The sequence below is a fragment of the Equus caballus genome, chromosome 2, assembly GCF_041296265.1.
Source record: "Equus caballus isolate H_3958 breed thoroughbred chromosome 2, TB-T2T, whole genome shotgun sequence".
Taxonomy (NCBI): Eukaryota; Metazoa; Chordata; class Mammalia; order Perissodactyla; family Equidae; genus Equus; species Equus caballus.
Window position 1 is genome coordinate 94862157 of NC_091685.1, and position 19324 is coordinate 94881480.

General features: G+C 37.0%; 1 protein-coding gene across 18 annotated transcripts in view; it reads left to right on the plus strand.

The window, feature by feature from the left end:
• The window catches only part of INPP4B (inositol polyphosphate-4-phosphatase type II B), a 747831-nt gene that overhangs the window by 7333 nt on the left and 721174 nt on the right, over nucleotides 1–19324 (plus strand). For 2 of the 18 annotated variants that reach the window (XM_070258397.1, XM_070258370.1), the window contains exon 1: nucleotides 13766–13838. The exons of the other annotated variants lie outside the window; for them this stretch is intronic. The gene's annotated coding sequence lies outside the window, so the exon portion shown is untranslated. Of the gene's footprint in view, nucleotides 1–13765; nucleotides 13839–19324 lie in introns of those variants that run through there. 18 annotated transcript variants of the gene reach the window in all.

Here is a 19324-nt window from a genome sequence, read left to right on the forward strand (position 1 = left end):
TCAACCTAGACTTTTACATTATTGGCTTTTTTTTTCTATTATCATACTGTGATGAATGTTTTCTGTCTGACCTCTTTTTCTGATATTCCTTGTCTATATTTTTCACTGTTTTATTAGGAATGATTCTTAGAAGTAGTATACTGGATAAAGAGGATGAACCTTTTAAAAACTCCTTCTACATCTCCCCAAATTACTTTCCAGAGAGATTGCACCCATTTTCATTCTTCCTAGAAGTACATAAGTCATATCTCCATCCTCACAAGCATTGAGGGATATTATGTCTTACAAAAGTTTTTAATTGGAAAGATGAAGATGAGTATCAGTATCAACAACAACATTAACATCATCATCATCAACAACAACAACATCATCAGCAGCACTTATTGAGCATCTCCTATGGGCCATTCATCACGCAAGATCTTTTTTTTATGGGTTTTAATTTTACTATTTATTTAAAATTTTTCAAGTATTTCATTAATTTTTTTATTGCATTAACGTTGTTTTATAACATTATATAAATTTCAGGTGTACATCATTATATTTCGATTTCTGTGTAGAGTACATGTTCACCACCCAAAGGTTAATTACAATCCATCACCATACACATGTGCCTAATCGCCTCTTTCACCCTCCTCCCTCCTTGGTAACCACCAATCCAGTCGCTGTCTCTATGTGTTTGTTGTTTTTATCTTCTACTTATGAGTGAAATTGTACAGTATTTGACTTTCTCCCTCTGACTGATTTCACTTAGCATAATACCCTCAAGGTCCATCCATGTTGTCACAAATAGACAGATTTCATCATTTCTTATGGCTGAGTAGTATTCCATTGTGTATATATACTACATCTTCTTTATCCATTTGTCACTTGATGGGCACCTAGGTTGCTTCCAAGTCTTGGCTATTGTGAATAAGGCTGTGATGAACATAGAGATGCACGTTTCTTTACGGATTCCTGTGTTCATGTTCTTTGGATAAATACCCGGCACTGGAATATCTGGATTGTATGGTAGTTCTCTTCTTAATTTTTTGAGGAATCTACGTACTGTTTTTCACAGTGGCTGCGCCAGTTTGTACTCCCACCAGCAGTGTATGAGAGGTCCCTTTTCTCCACATCGTCTCTAACACTTGTTATTTCCTGTCTTGTTAATTATAGCCATTCTCACAGGAGTGAGGTGATATCTCATTGTAATTTTGATTTGCATTTCCCTGATAATTAGTGATGTTGAATATCTTTTCATGTGCCTGTTGGCCGTCTGTATATCTTCTTTGGAGAAATGTCTGTTCAGATATTTTGCCCATTTTTAATTGGGTTGTTAGTTTTTTTGTTGTCGAGATGTATGAGTTCTTTCTATATTTTGTATATTAACCCCTTATCAGATATATGGTTTGCAAATATCTTCTCCCAATTGTTAGGTTGTCTTTTCGTTTTGTTGATTGTTTCCTTTGCAGTGCAGAAGATTTTTAGTTTGATGTAGTCCCATTCATTTATTTTTCCTATTGTTTCCCTTGCCGAGTCAGACATGGTACTTGAAAATATGCTAAGACTGATGTGCAAGAGCATACTGCCTATGTTTTCTTCTAGAAGTTTCATGGTTTCAGGTCTTATATTCAAGTCTTTAATCCATTTTGAGTTATTTTTTGTGTATGCTGTAAGATAATGGTTTACGTTCATTGTTTTGCATGTGGCTGTCCAGTTTTCCCAACACTATTTATTGAAGAGACTCTCCTTTCTCCGTTGTATGTTTTTGTCTCCCCTGTTCAAAATTAGTTGTCCATAGATGTGTGGTTTTATTTCTGGGCTCTCCATTCTGTTCCACGGATCTGTGTGTCTGTTTTTGTGCTGTTTTGATTACTATAGCTTTGTAGTATATTTTGAAATCAGGGAGTATGATACCTCCAGCTTTGTTCCTTTTTTCTCAGGATTCCTTTAGCTATTTGGGGTCTTTCATTGTTCTCCATGAATTTTAGGATTCTTTCTTCTGTTTCTGTGAAAAATGCCATTGGAACTTTTCTAGGGATTGCATTGAATCTGTAGAATGCTTTAGGAAGTATGGACATTTTAACTATGTTAATTCTTCCAATCCAAGAGCAGGGTGTATCTTTCCATTTCTTTGTTTCTTCTATTTCTTTCAACAGTGTTTTATAGTTTTCAGTGTATGTCTTTCACCTCCTTCTTTAAGTTTATTCCTGGATATTTATTCTTTTTGTTGCAATTGTAAAATGGAATTGTATTCCTAATTTCTCTTTCTGCTGCTTCATTGTTAGTGTATAGAAATGCCACTGATTTTTGTATGTTGATTTTGTATCCTGCAACTTTACCATATTCATTTATTATTTCTAAAAGTTTTTTGGTGGATTCTTTAGGGTTTTCTATATATAAAATCATGTCATCTGCAAACAGTGATAGTTTCACTTCTTCTTTTCCAATTTGGATCCCTTTTATTTCTTTTTCTTGCCTGATTGCTCTGGCTAGGACTTCCAATACTATGTTAAATAAAAGTGGAGGAAGTGGGCATCCTTGCTGGTTCCTGTTCTTAGAGGGATAGCTTTAAGTTTTTCTCCATTGAGGAGGATATTAGCTGTGGGTTTGTCATATATGGGCTTTATTATGTTGAGGTGTTTTCCTTCTATACCCATTTTATTCAGTTTTTATCATAAATGAATGCTGTATCTTGGCAAATGCTTTCTCTGCATCTATTGGGATGATCATGTGATTTTTATTCTTCATTTTGTTAATGTGGTGTATCACATTGATTGATTTGTGGGTGTTGAACCATCCCTGCATCCCTAGAATAAATTCCACTGGATCAGGGTCTATGATCTTTTTAATGTATTGTTGTATTTGATTTGCTAGTATTTTGTTGAGGATTTTTGCATCAATGTTCAGCAGTGATATTGGCTTGTACTTTTCTTTTTTTGTGTTGTCCTTGTCTGGTTTTGGTATCAGGGTGATGTTGGCTTCATAGAATGAGTTAGGAAGCTTCCCCTCCTCTTCAATTTTTTGGTAAGAGTTTGAGAAGGATAGATGTACAGTCTTCTTTGATGGTTTGGTAGAATTCACCAGGGAAGCCATCTTGTCCTGGACTTCTATTTTTGGGGAGGTTTTTGATTACTGTTTTGATCTTCTTACTGATGATTGGTCTATTCAAATTCTTTATTCCTTCTTGATTCAGTTTTGGAAGGTTGTATTATTCTATTTCTCCTAGGTTATCCCATTTATTAACATATACATTTTCATGGTATTCTCTTATAATCTTTTGTATTGCTGAGGTGTCTGCTGTAATTTCTCCTCTTTCATTTCTGGTTTTATTTATTTGAGCCTTCTTTCTTTTTTTCTCGGTGAGTCTAGCTAAAGGTTTGTCAATTTTGTTTATCCTTTCAAAGAATAAGTTCTTAGTTTCATTGATTTTTTTCTACTGTTTTTCTTAGTCTCTATTTCATTTATTTCTGCTCTGATTATTATTATTTTTTTCCTTCTACTGATTTTGGGCTTTGTTCTTCTTTTTCGGCTTCCTTTAGGTGCACTGTTAAATTGTTTATTTGAGCTTTTTCTTCTTTGTTGAGGAAGGCCTATATTGCTATAAACTTTCCTCTTAGAACTGCTTTTGCTGTCTGTCATAAATTTTGGCATGTGATATTTTCATTTTCATTTGTCTCCAGGTACTTTTTGATTTCTCCTTTCATTTCTTCATTGACCACATCATAGTTTAGATGCATTTTGTTTAATCTCTACATATTTGTGGCTTTTCCAATTTTATTCCTGTAGTTGATTTCCAGTTTCATACCGTTGTGGACTGAAAAGATGCTTGGAATTATTTCAATCTTTTAAAATTTATTGAGACTTGTTTTGTGGCCTAGTATGTTATCTATCCTTGAGACTGTTCCATGTGTGTTCTAAAAGAATATGTATTCTGTGGTTTTTGCATGGAATGTTCTGTATATATCTACTAAGTCCATCTAGTCTAATGTGTCATTTGAGGGCAATGTTTCCTTCTTGATCTTCTGTATGGATGATCTGTCCATTGGTATAGGTGGAGTGGTAAAGTCTCCTACCAAATAATGGTTGTGTTACTGTCTATCTCTCCTTTTATGTCTGTTAATAACTGCTTTATATATTTAAGTGCTCCTATGTTGTGTGCATAGATATTTGCAAGTTTTATAACCTCTTATTGGATTGTTCTCTTTATCATTATGTACTGCCCTTCTTTGTCTTTTGTTACAGTTTTTGTTTGACAGTCTACTTTGTCTGTTATAAGTATTCCTACTCCAGCTTTCTTTGCATTTCCATTTGCATGGAGTATCTTGTTCTATCTCTTCACTTTAAGTTTGTCAGTATCTTTAGGTCTGAAGTATGTCTCTTGTATGCAGCATATATATGAGTCTTATTTTTTATCTGGTTGGCCACCCTATGCCTTTTGATTGGAGCAGTCCATTGACATTTAATGCAGCTATTGATAAGAATTTACTTATTGCCATTTTGTTACTTTTCTTCCTGGTGTTTTAGTAGTTCTTTGTTCCTTTCTTCTTCTCTTGCTCTCTTCCCTTGTGGTTTGATGACTTTCTTTAGTGTTATGTTTGCGTTCCTTTCTCTTAATTCTTTGTGTATTCATTATAGGTTTCTGATTTGTGATTCCCATGAAGTTCATATATAATAACCTATGTAAATAGCAATCTGTATTAAGTTGATGGTTTCTTTAGTTTGACCTCTTTCTAAAAACTCTACTCTTTTACTCCCCTCTTCCCACATTTTATGTTTTTGATATCATATCTAAGCTCTTTGTGTGTGTATCCATTACTCTCTTATCATGGAAATAGATAATTTTAGTACTTTTGGACTTCATATTAGCTTCATAGGTGGTTGATCTGCTACCTTTACTGTATTTTTGCCTTCAACAATGGTTTTATTTATTTGTTTATTGGAGCATTTTCTTATTCTTGTTTGCGGTCTTCTCTTTTCCACCTAACAAGTGCCTTTAGCATTTCTTATAAAACTGGTTTCTTGGTGATAAAACTCCTTTACTTTTTCCTTGCCTGGGAAACTCTTTATCTCTCCTTCCATTCTGAATGATTGCCTTTCTGGGTAAAGTATTCTTGGCTGTAGGTTTTTTCCTTTCAGCACTTTAAATATATTGTGCTGCTCCCTTGTAGCCTGTAAGATTTCAACTGAGAAGTCAGCTGATAGCCTTATGGTGTATCCTTTGTATGTCACTTTTTGCCTTTTTCTTGCAGCTTTTAGGATTCTCTCTTTATCTTTAATTCTTAACATTTTAATTATAATATGTCTTGGTGTGGACCTCTTTGGATTTACCTAGTTTGGTGTTCTCTGTGCTTCCTGTACCTGGATGTCTGTTTCCTTCCTTAGGTTAGGAAAGTTTCCAGCTATTATTTCCTCAAATAGATTCTCTGCCCCTTTGTCTCTCTCTTCTCCTTCTTGGACACCTATAATATGGATGTTAGTGCGGTTGATGTCGTCCCAGAGTTCCCTTAGACTGTGCTCATTCCTTTTAATTCTTTTTCTTTTTATCTGTTCAGCTTGGGTGATTTCCTCTAGTCTTTTGTCCAGCTTGTTGATCCATTCTTCCATATCATCTACGCTGCTGTTGAGTCCCTCTAGTGAATTTTTCATTTCCAGTATTGTATTCTTCATTTCTGATTGATTCTTTTTTATATTTTCCAATTCTTTGTTGAAGTTCTCACTGAGGTCATCCATTCTTCTCCCAAGATCAGTGAGTATCCTTTTAACTCTTAGTTTGTACTCTTTGTCAGATAGATTGTTTATCTGTTTCATTTAGTTCATTTTCTGAGGTTTTGTCCTATTCCCTTACTTGGAATGTATTCCTTTGCCTCCTCATTTTGCCTCTTTCTCTGTGTTTATATCTATGTATTAGGTAGGTCAGCTGTATCTCCCATACTTGGAGAGGTGGCCTTATGTAAGAGGTGCCTTATGAGGCCCAGCAGTATGCTTCCCACTTGTCACCAGTTCCAAATGTTCCAAGAGTGATCCCTGTGTGGGCTACTTGTATCCTTCTGTTGTGGCAGGGTTGCTCTTGCTGCAGGTGCCTGAGGTGGCTAGGCTATCTCCCTGGCTGACTGGTTGTAATGCTCAGCTGTGTGTGGCTGATATGGACCCTTCAATCACTTTATTGGGTGTGGGGAGCCCCAGCACAGTTGGCTGCAAAGTCTAATAGCACATTCCTGTTGCACTTTTTCTGTTAAGTGACTAGGCCCCCAGTGTGGTTGGTTGCTGGGCTCAAGGGCTTACAATTTCTGTAGGACTCTGGCCTGCACAGCTGTTGTCAGCTCTCTCAGGATTGCAGCTGAGTGGGGCCAGCCCCAGGCATGGGAGCACACAATTGTTTCAGGCTTTGGAAGGGGGGGTCTGATCCCCTGTGTGGCTGTTTGAGAAGCATCAGTCTGTTGCAACTGAAAAGCCCTACTACCTACCGGGCCACACACCCTGTCAATACAGTCCTGCCCCATGTGCATGCCCTGACCCACTAAAGCAAACCCAGTTGCCCCACTGTGGAGACCCTACACACTCCACCAATGCTGGCCTGCTCCTTGTGCATACCCTGCCATGCAGAGGTGGACCCATTCATCTGATTGCAGAGGTTCCAGACAGTCTGCTTATATGGGCCCACAAGTTACCTGAGGGCTTGCTATTGGTGGGGCCAGTCCCTAGGGCAGGCTTTCTGCCCTGGCTGAGCTGGATTAAATCAGTCCTCTAGTGGGCTGGCAGAACCCTGCGCTAACAGGCTAGGGGAAGTACTTTAATGGCATCTGCCAGCATCTGTGTCAGCACACCTGTACCAGTTGACAATAATGGCTGCCACCAAGGTCTTAGTCTTGGGGACATCTCACCTCTCACCAAGATGCACCCATAGCCTATTAGATGAATCTCTTTTCACCAAAGGACTGTGCACCTTTCTTTCTGGTGATTTTAGGTTGCTTTCCAATATGGGCAAATTTGTGCATGTACCCTTTAAGAGTAGGCTTTTCTTTCCTCTGTGTCTGTTGGCTTTTCTGTGGGTATTCTCCATTGCTGTTAATAACCAGCAAAACCAGATATTATGACACTTGTCTTAGTTGCGCTGAGTCTAAAAGCTGCTTATTGTGGTATTGCTCCCCTGCTCAGATCCCCCACTCATTCAGGGAAGGCTTCATACTTTAAGATTGCTCCAAGCTGGCTATGAAGCACCATGGCTAAAAGGTGGCTTTTTTCTTTCCAGAAAGGAATTTCTGCCTCTTCCACCTCAGTCAGCACTGTCCCTTTTTGTGGGGGTTCTTTTTATCCAGTTTTCAGTTCTTTCCCAGGGGCTGTTGTTCCAAGGGTAGTTGTAAATTTGTAGTGTCCATGGGAGGAGGTGAGTTCCGAGTCTGGCTATGCCACCATTTTGATACTGTCCCACACAAGATCTTTGTATTATCTCATTTAATCTTTGTAAGAGGAGGAAAATGCAGTAGTCCCCACTTATCCACAGGGGATGTGTTCCATGACCCCCAGGGAATGCCTGAAATCATGGATACTATTGAACCCTATAAATACTATGTTTTTTTCTATTCATACATACCTATGATAAAGTTTAATTTATCAATTAGGCACAGTAAGAGATTAACAACAATAACTAACAATAAAATAGAACATTCATAACAAAATGCTACAATAAAAGTAGTTGTAGATCTTAGCAACCTCAGCATACGATTTTTTTCTTTCCTTATTAAGTTGAGAACTTTCACCTTTTCACTTAAAGGAAGCACTTTATGGCTTCTCTTTGGCATATAAGAATTGTCAGCATCACTCTTGCGCTTTGGGGTCATTATTAAGTAAAATAAGGGTTACTTGAACAAAAGCACTGTGAAACTATGACAGTCAATTTGATAACTGAAAGGGGCTACTAAGTGATTAATGGATGGGTGGCATATATACAGTGTGAATACGCTGGACAAGGGCATGATTCATGTCTAGGGGAGGACAGAGCAGGACAGCAAGAAGTTTCATCACACTACTCAGAATGGTGTGCAATTTAAAACTTATGAGTTGTTTATTTCTGGAATTTTCCATTTAATATTTTTGGACTGTGGTTAGCTGCAGGTAACTGAAACTACTGAAAGTGAAACAGTATTATCATTCTGTTTTAAAGGTTAGGAAACATTTTTTGAGTGGTTAAGTGATTTACCCAAGGTCACACAACTGATGAGTAATAGAATTGGGTTTTTGACCAAGATTGATTTTACTTTAAAGTCTAGGCTTTAAAGTACTACATTCTTGTTGTACTATTATTTGGTTAGGTGAGGCTGAACATTTTGAAATGCTTATTTCATTTGTACTTCATTTTTTAGTGTTAATTCATATCTTTAGCCTATTTGTGTATTGGGACCTTGGTTTTCTTTTCATCAATTTTAGTATCCTTTATGTATTAGGGATACTAGGATATTAGTCTCTTTGTCATTTATGTTATCTATATTGTTTTCTTTCTTATTTTTTTAACATATGATAGTTAAAATGTGTGTGTAGTTAAGTTGAATGCCATGTTTCTTCCATTGCTTTTTTTGCATAGACAATATTTTCATTCATAAAACAGATTAAAATTTACCTGAATTATTCTTCCCTGAAAACAATTTACGTCTAATTCTTTAATGATTTTTTTCCCTTCTAGTCCATCTGACATTGTTTTGGTGTGTGGTGTGAGATAAGAATTAAATTGATTTTCCTCCTAACAATAGTTTAGCATTTTCCAGCAGCAGTTTTTGAACAATCCATCCATTTCCCACTTATTTGTGATTCTGTCACATCATATATTATCTTATTCTAGAGGTAAATGCACATACAGATGCATACTCCCAAATAGTGGGTTTCTGGTTCTGATATATTTATTCCATTCTAGTGTTGTGAAAGTTCTTTTGTTAATACAACACTTATTTAAATCTTGTTATTGTTTGCTTGGTATCAGATTGGATTAATACCCTCTTCTTGTTGATTTTCTCTGTGTTTGTATGTAGCTTTTAAGATATTGTCACTGATATTTCTTCCAGACTCATTTTAGAATAATTTGGTAAAGCTACCCCCCATTTTTTTTGGATTTTAATTGACATTTCATTGAGTATATAAATGGAATTGAGGAGAATTTGCAACTTTACGAGATTTAGTCTTCTTATCCAGGAACCTGGTGTGTCTCTCTGTAAAGTTTTTTTTTTTTTTTTAGTGATTGGCCCTGAGCTAACATCTGTGCCAGTATTCTTCTATTTTTTGTATGTGGGATGCCACCACGGCATGGCTGGATGAGTGGTGTGTAGGTCTGTGCCTGGGATCTGAACATGTGAACCCCAGGCTACTGAAGCAGAGCATGCAAACTTAACCGCAATGCCACTGGGCTGGCCCCTTCAGTAAAGTTTTGATTTGGGGGATTTTTTCATGCTATATGTAAGGCCTCTGTTAGACATCCATCATTTTGTCTAAATATTTTTCTTTTTCTTGATTCACTCTTCAAAGTGACCAAGGAATAATACAGCATGCCTTATGTACCACGGGCCCACATCAGTTTTGCTCATTCATGTTTACATGTTTGGCCTAATGGCATCTCAATGCCCGTGAGAAAGAGGGAAACAGGAGGCCTGAAGGCTTCTCTTTCCTTTTACTGGGCTATAACTTTGCTGTCAACATCTATTCATTTTAAATTGTTTTACTTAAATTAGCCTAAGATGATACATTAAGTAAAAATATTTAAAATATCAATATGAATGATAGTTCAACTTCTTCAATAAATTACTAATGAGATGTCATAAAACTGCCCCAAAATATGTGTTATTAACAAAATATAAAGCAGCAAATATTGCTCAGTTTGATATTTGGTTTCCAGTTGTCAAATCTGATGTAATTAACTCTAACATCATCAATTTTGGCCCATTATAATGGAGTGGCAGGATTGGGTAACTATCCTGAAGCTATAGTTTATTTATTTGGGTCTGTACTCCAATTATAGAGATTTTTTTTGCTGAGGAATATTAGCCTTGAGTTAACATCTGTTCCAATCTTCCTCTGCTGTATATGTGGGTTGCTGCCATAGCATGGCTGATGTGTGGTAAAGGTCCACACCCAGGATCTGAACCCATGAACCCAGGCCGCTGAAGCTGACTGCACTGAACTTAACCACTAGACCATGGGGCCAGCCAATAGAAATTTTTTTAACAGATCTTTTTCTGTTTTTGTTTTTTTCTGGTGAGGAAGATTGGCCCTGAGCTAACATCTGTTGCCAATCTTCCTCTTTTTTTTTCTCTCCCCAAAGCTCAAGTACCTAGTTGTATATCCTAGTTGTAAGTCCTTCTAGTTCTTCTATGTAGAATGCCACCACAGCATTGCTTGATGAGCGGTGTGTAGGTCTGCACCTAGCATCCAAACTGGTGAACCCCAGGCTGCCAAAGTGGAGCATGTGAACTTAACCACTCGGCCATGAGGCCAGCCCCTACAGAGATTTTTAAAATGAAAATCCAGAAATATTTTCATATACACACTTTGTTTATATCTTTCTTAAATGCTACATAACTGTATACTCCAGATCTCTTTCATTGACTCTGGATATAAAACATTTTGCTTATTGGAATTGTGCAGAAGAGAAAGCCTTGCTTTTATTAAAGAGTCCTCCAGGTTGTTTTGAAGCTGAGACTTGTGTATCATAGGCTAATGGACCCTACATCTGCTGCTGCCCTGTCTCAAGAGACTGCAGATAGACAGGTAGGAGAAGCATTGCATGTGGGGGTCTTCAGGCCTGCTCATGTATACCTCCAATTCCAGTTATATTATCTTCAAGGGCAATTCTTCTGCGAAGTGGAGTTGTACATGTAAGTTATATATGAGCTACAAACATCACAGTGTGGTAGGAACTATGTTCATCACCTTGCCTAAACCTGTAGGGGCTTCCCCATGGGTGGCTCACCATGTCAGATTCTACTAACATCCATTTCCCATTTTGCAGGCTAGATAATTGAGCTCAACAACAAGCAAAAATAAGTGAAAAGCTTATAATTTGTTTCTGTTAAGATTTTCTAATTTCCATGCATAGGTTTATATATTTCTTTTTAGTTGAATGCTTGAAGCAACAATGCACTAGCAATGATGAAAATTCTCTTAAAGCCTCAAGAGAGTTTTTCTCCAACTTGTTTAAATTTGCCTGTCAAAATCTCTTGGGTGATATGATGCTGAGAAAGAGAGTGTGAGACAGAAAAAGACTAGTATAGACAGTGCACAGCAGAGATATTGCAATGGGATTCTAAATGACACAACAGCTAACTTGGGATTCTAACTCATATAGGCTTATATCTCTATAATGTTAAAAATTCATTGAAAAATGCAGTCTTAGTTTAAGAAGTCCCCTTCAAAGACCTCTGGTTTAACTATTTCTGTGCTGCATTTTAGGATGACCAACACCTTGATTTACTCGAGACTGAAGAGTTTCAGTGCTAAAACCAGGAGAGACCTGGGCAAATGGGATGGTTGGTCACAAACACGTCTTCACACACACGTTAGAAAAATATAGGGAGAGTAATAGGTAAAAGTTTTCAAATAATCTATTGTACTCGCTAGAAAGAAGAGACAGTTTTTGGTTATGAAAGTGTTGCTTGAACATTCTATGAATAATAATCACCTCAGAGATGTTGCAAAATCTGGACTCAGGTTGTCCTTTGCTGGCAGAAACTGGATATTTTTTATTTATGTGCTTATACTTATTTATTCATAATTTATTCCCTGCATACTTCCAAAAATGATTTGAAATGGCTTACAGAAAAACCACATATAAAAATACTGGGTTTTTACAGCAGTTCAATAATAATGTAAAAGATATATTTTGGAGCTTGACTAAAAGTAGTATACCTTAAGAATTAAGTTTGATAATATGAATACTACCCAATGTGAGATCTGAGGTGGTCTAGGCAGAAAAATTTATTGGAACATTTAAAATCACTACCCAAATTCCATGATTTTGGATAAAAATGTAGCAATTATTTGATGTTACAAGTTTTCCACCAGACTGGCTGAGCTATTGAGGTGGTGCCCAGTATGGAGGAGCTCTGGGCCTATCCAAACAGGAATGGCAGCTTTCTTTCACATGCATGTTTTTGATTCTGTGTCCATACAGCCTAGTGTTAGACACAGTTGTGTTGTGTTGAAAAGACTGTGGTGTTTATTTAAAAAAAACTGGTGTAAGCCGTTGTTCTTCCAAATCTAGACTGTCATGATTTTGGGAAAGTCATTGTAATCTATTTGACCCTCTTTTCTCATCTATTAAGTAGAGATAATAACTGTCTTATAGATTTGTGATGAGAATTAAGTGGGATTGTATACAAAAAAATGACAAAATATACTATTAATAATATTGACAACCATTACTATAATAATTAATATCAGTATTATTCCATTATATCCTATACACAAAATGATCATGTAGGACTCTATTACAGCTTTAAATATAACCAAGAAAATTCTATAGATTCATCTTGGATGGGGTGGATGGCCAAGTATATTTAATAGGGAGATATACTTATTCTAATTTATCCATGTCAGTTTAAATGTTGAAGTACAAATGCAATCAACTGACTCCAACTACCCTAAATAGAATTGCTACATTTTGTGTAGCACCTACCCATACATAAGCAACACTTATGTCTGTTTATTTTGCCTTTCTAGATCACCAAGCTAGAAGAGATAAGTAAAAAGTTGCATTTAAACTGCCTTAGAGCAAGAGCACACTTTTTTTTTAAACATCGAGGATAAGTGTCTTTGGACAGGTTATGTCTGTTCAGATCATGTTCGCTACTCCCAGTTGTCTTGCACCTGACTGCCTTTGCTTATATCTGTTATTTGCCTGGCCCTTGCAAGCATTTGAGCATATATCTTATAAACTGGAAAAAAAATGGATTACATATTTCTCAAACTATCCTTTAGGCATATTATCACAGTAAAAGGAGAGCAACATATGCTTCAATGTTAGATTTTCTGGCAGTGTTTTTATTTGAATGTCCTCTATGGCTGCTTACGGCCTAAAACTTGAGTTAAAACAGAATGACAGATTTCACATTCTTTTGTGAAATTTAAGAATCTAATACAGATTCTCATCCAAATATGTAGTCGTTTTCTACCGCAAAATGGAGGAGGCCCAAGGGGTTATCTGTGGGCAAAGCCAAGAAATATTTTAGAAGACAATTTACAGTACACTCTGATGAATGTTAAGCTGTAGTCTCCTTATGTGCAAACTGGTTCATCAACACCCAGCTTGCAAAGAAGATACAATAAGGGATGTAAAGTACATAGTGTCAGACCAGAGTAAGTCTTCAATGAATAGTAAGTCTTCAAACTATTTTATTACTGTGATTAATACTTTTTATTAATAAATGAATGCATGAGGAATTGAGATATTAGAGTTATTAGACAAAGTTTTCTCCAAACTTGACAGTCAAATTTTAAGTGAAATCCCAGTGTATAAAGTAGATATAAAACAATATTTTATTAGTATAGATGCATTTTGTAAGTTCATGTTTTAAAAATATACTTATACTTTCAATCAATGAAAATAAGGAGTTTCCTTTGCTGAACACAAATATGTAAAGTCTGGGCTTATAGATAAGAGTTGCACAATTATATCAGCTCCATCGTGCAATTTAGATTTTATTTGTTTTATTCTTTTATTTGGTGTCTTTATTTGATTTCGGTTTATTTGGTATTTTTATTTTGTGTCTTTATTCCATTTATATGGTTTCTTCCTCTAGATTGCGAATTTCTCGGGGATGGGGAGCATCGCCAATTCATCTTTTGGATCTGATGCCCAGTAGAATGCATGGTGCATGGTAGGCATCAAAATGTTTTTTAGATAAGTGAATAATCTGCTTAGTGGGGCTTATTGTACCTGAGAAAAATCACTGTGTTTTTAAGGTGAATTGGTAGGTAAAGTGTTAGAGCTTGAAAAGGACGGGAAATAATATAATAAAATAACTGATCTAAAAATAGTGGTTTCTTGATGACGATCTGGAATAACTTTAATCTATTAGTAAAGCTCCTGCTGTACCAGGGAAGAATCTGCTCTTTGAAAAGTCAGTGTGTGTGTGTGCACGCGCGCACGCGTAGGCGTGCATATGCATGCTCCTTCATGTGTGTGGGTTTACCAGAGTTGGTGAGGGACAGAGAGAAGGCAATGGGAAGGGAATGAACATTTGTGAGGGCCTGCCATGTGTCAGGCCCTTGCTGAGCACATTGCCTTGAATGTGCTCTACCCTTCTTGAGGATTTTTGCTGCATCAGAGCTTGTTGAAACATGCCCACTGAAATGTTTATCACACTTTGGCAGGTGGAGTATGGAAACCAATTACAAACTATTTGTAAGACTGCGGAGTCAACTTCTGTTTTCTTGAGGCTGAGTAATTTGCAGAGTTCTTTATCACCCCTGTCTTATCGATAAGAACCAGCAATAAAAGGTTGAGGTAAATCAGGAAAAATATGTATCCTTATGGGAACTCACTTAACCTGCTCTACTCTGATAAAAATAACAATAGGTAGCATTTATTGAACACTGTGGCTTTCCTCACATTAACTTGTACTCCCCACAGTTGTGTAAGGTAGGCACTGCTGTTGCCGCCATTTTACAGGGGAGGAAAATGAGGTACAGAGAGGAAATGCAACATGCTCCAGTTGTAGATTTAGGAAGCAGTGGAACCAGGATTCTGAACAAAGTCCTTAAGCACCCGCCACTCTGCATTGCAAGAGGATCTGCTCTTGCAATATATCTCTTCAAATATCAGCAGCAAAGGTAAGAGGAGACCTCATATTCTTGCCAGTTCCGTGTTGGGGGTTCTTCTTTTGAGCTTCAATTGATGGGAGAGGAAGATCATTGTCTCCTTGAGGGTGGCTTGCAGCCATGGTGCCAGGGGCAAGGTGTGCCCTCCCTGTTGTGATCATGAAGAGTGAAGGTGATTGTTCCAATCCAGGAGGAGGCTGGCTTACAGCAATGTAGGTATCTGTAGGATTCCTCTCTTTACCATTTCTTTCTTTCTTTTTTTCAAGGTGGAAAATATGGTTATTTAGCTCTGGTTGGATCAATCTGTTAAATATATATATATATATATATACATATACATTCACACACATATATACATAATATCTGGAGATTCTATGGTGATTATGAGCACAAAATTACCCAGCAATTGGAAACCTTTAATCATGCACTTTGAACATTCTAGCCAAAAATTTTTTTTGTGGCCTAGAAAACATCATAGGTGGAAGGAAATGTCTGCTGTGTTTTTCCTGAGAGCTTCGGAATCCAATATGCTTCATTTACACAGTCATTTTACATGTATTGGGCACACTTAAAAATTTGGCTTGTCACTGAATTTTCTACTCAGAACATTCCACGTAAGTAGAAATAAAAGTTAACCTCTGTAAAAGCCACTGGTTAAATCCATCTATAGAAGTTGGCAGCCAAATGTAGAAAAACCACTGTACAGGCTAGATTGTTTTTTCCTCCTGCTGTCTCTGAAGATATATCTTGAGCACAAAATATATTTTATTTTTAGGAAGGATTTGTTTACACCGTATGGTGCCAATGTGCTAAGGTTTATTTGTGTCATGGCTACTTACAATACAGATACTGTGGGACTTTATCTATACTGTAAGAACAATACATTTGAAGAAAATGAGCGCACCCTGGGTGACAACTCTCCATTAAGATAAGCATGCATTAAATCTCCTTCTATGAAGAATCCTCTCTCTCCTAATGGAAGACAGTGTTGGAGACTAGCATTGTGTGACCATGGCAGACTTGTTTGCTGGTCTCTGTAGGGAGGTTCATTTGCAGATCACCCAATATAGAGGCTTAATCTTGGGAAGAGGAAAAAATGCTTTTTGAAAAACACTGGAGGAATTGGTGTTTTCAGCCTGATCATAATTCATTGAAATCACAAAGGGATCTGTATGAACCATGTTCTTTAAATTAATGGATAGTGAGAAGTCTTTCTTCACCCTTGCGAATCCTTGTAGAAGACATTTGCAGAGAAATTACTAGAGCTGCTCCCCTGTGGGGAGATTAATGATTTAATATGCAAAAGCAGACAACTCACAGTTCCTTTGCTCAATGGCACTCTGAGCTGCACAGTCTTACAGCTTTATTTTCACCTTATAGCTTCTCTCCCTAAAAACTTTTGTAGAGTCAGATAGAGCCATTAATGCAAAACCATATCCTTGGTCTAGACTTGAAGACTCTGCCGCATGGAACCTCCAAGCAATTTGTGACCTAGATCTGGTGGAATAAATATCTATGTGAAGGTATTGAGATTTTCCTGCTTATCCATGTGAATTTACTGCTTGATTTACCAGCATCCAATTTAGGCACTGGAAAATGGTGTTAAGGGAAGATATATCCTTAGGCCTCTTACCTCTTAGTTTCCAGTAAAAATAGAAATCAAAAAATAAAAAAAAAGTATTTCCTTTAATGACTCACCACCCAGTCTACCACCCTCATGTGTCTTTTTACTGTCCTCTCCTTCTTCTTGCCTAGCTGAACTGTGCCCTGCACCTCCACACGCAATCCTAATTCCTCCTGAAGTCTCAGGATGTCTATATGACTATCAGCCCTTGTCTTCTATATCTTCACTTCTCTGCTCCTCCCTCCAATGAGCAGTGAACATACTCAAGATTTTCACATGTGAAAAAGAATAAAACATCCTCCCTACTGCATATTCCACTCCAGCTACCTTTATTTCTCTTACATGGGAGAGCCAAGTGTCTTGGAGAAGATGTTCAACGTTTCTTATACTTTTCCATTTCATTGTAGTCTACCCGCCACAGCTCCAGTGAAACTGCTTTTGCCAAGGTTGCTAAGGCTTTGTGTTACATTTCACAGGTCTTTCTCTGTCTTTATCTTATTTAACCACTTGGCAATATCAGATTGTGTTAACTATTCCTTTAAAACAATTCTTCCTTTGTTTTTCTTGACACTGAATTCTCCTTCTGTTTAATTTTTGAAAATACAATTTCTTGGATAAAAATGTATATATATTATAAGAAAAAATAATCAAACATGCTTGTGTCCCTCTCTCTTAACTATATCCCTCTCTTATTGGAATTGCAATAAATCCTTAGCTCAAATTGGGTGGGGTTGCTCTCTTATAATGTTGATTATAATCTTCCTATCCAAGAGTACAACGCGTCTCTCTCTTCTTTAGTGTCTTTCAGTACATTTTAAACATTCGCTCTCTAAAGATCCTCTACATTCTGTGTTAGTTTTATTCTTAGGCACCTCATTTTTATTGCAGTTATTTAAAATTACATTTTCTAGCTATTTGCTAATGGTGTATAGAAATATTATTGATTTTAGTGTATTGATCTTATAATCAGCCACTTTACTAAACTCTCTCATTCTAACATTTTTTTCTGTAGCTTTGCTGTTTTCTAAGTATATTTATTGTAATCAGAGTTTATTGCTAGTAAATGCTCTTGGTTTCTGTTTATCTTAAACTGCCTTTATTTTGGGTTTGCTATTGAATAATAGTGTTATACAATTTTGAGTTGACAGTTTTTCTCTCAGCACTTTGAAGGTATTGTTCCATAGTTTCCTGGCTTCTATTGTTGCTATTGAGAATTTTACTGTCAGTCTAATTGCCCTTTCTGGTTAGGATAAAGGGGAACCACAAGCAAGAGTGCAGAAACTCAAGAATAACATCAACAGAACTGCCAGAGAAGGAGAGGTTACTGGAAACTGGGAGAAGGGAAGTTTGTGTAGAGCAGGAGCAGTGTGACCTGTCAAGAGGCACAGCCAGACCTGGGGACCTCACAGAGAAGGAGCCAAGGTTATAAACATTCAGACTCACCCTCCTTCTCCTTCCGATATCCTGCCTGTGCTCTGCATTGGCCAAACCCAGCCAGAAGCCAGGTGTCATAATATGATTGATGTGATGATAGACACAGGTCAGATAAATACAGAGGGAACAGAGCATGGTGGAAAAGGGTGGAGAGGTTGGACCTGGAGGGTTCAACATAAAATATTTAACCCCATTCTATTTAGTTTTGTTTTTTCTTCAAATTTGGTTTGATCATTTTTGATTGTTCTTGTTCCTTTCTCGAGTTTAAATCCCATCTTTTATTTCTTTAGGCATCTTATGCATAGTTATTTATGTTGTACCTATTAGGTCTGATATCTTAAGTCTCAAGGTTCTGTAGTTTTTTGTGTTTCTGCCGACTCTTGCCATGCTGGCTTATTTTCTTGAGTTTATGTTCATTTTTTAATGTGAGCATGTTTTTGGCTAAAATTAATCTGTGGGATTAATTAATTAGTTAATTAAAGGACCTGAGTTGAGGATCCTTTTATCCAAAGAGGATTTGAGTTTATTTCTGCAAGATACCATGGACATCCACGACCTTCTCTGTAAGAGCAGTGTCATTTAAACCTCAGATTCTTGTGAAAGAATAAACTTTATATACAGGTTTTCAGAAAAGGCTATGCTTTTTTTTTCCCCCTGCGCAGAGCCATGATGGACTCAGACAGATTTCCTCTTCGGTTGCCTCTGTTGATATGTGGAAGTTTTCTAGCCTATGTTTTCCAAACAGCACTTCACTTTTGAGTGTTGCAATTCTAGGTGGGGCTCAGGGTTATCCTTCCCAGGACACAGCTCCCAGACCTTAACACCTATTCTCCTCTGCAATCCAAGGTCTAGTTTCCTGGTATTGAGATTTGTCCTATTCTTTCTTGATTTAGCTTTCACTTTAATTTGCCATTGAAGATTTTCCCTTAATTTCTTGTGGCTCAGCATTTTATGATACTGCAATTTATCTGAAATCTAGGACTTTGGTGTGAAAGGAGATCGCCAGTTCTCCTGTTTTTTCATTTCTTGTCTTGTCATCCTTTTCCATGTCACTTCCCTGCCTATCCTTTAAATCTGAGGCACTTCAGAGTTCTGTCCAATTTCCTCTTCCTGTATCATTTTACATTTCAAAATAAATTTTTACTTTAATTCACCACCAACTGTAATCTGTGTGGGCAGCGATTGTGTTAATATTTTTCGCCAATACCTCCCTAGTGTTTAGCATAATCTCTAGCACATAGTAAGTGTCCAGTTCATATTTGTTGGATGAATGAGTGAATGGAAGAACTGTTAATGCGTCTAATAGAGAATGATTACTTTATTGTACTACAGGTGGGAGGGGTTGGCACAGTGATGCTACTATAATGGATAAATACTTTCATTTTACTTCAGTTTCTTGAAGTTTTCACTTCTCATCAGGAAATATATCTTTTCCTTTGGGTTTGTCTCTACCTTCATGTTGCAGGCAACGTTAAGTATTTTTTA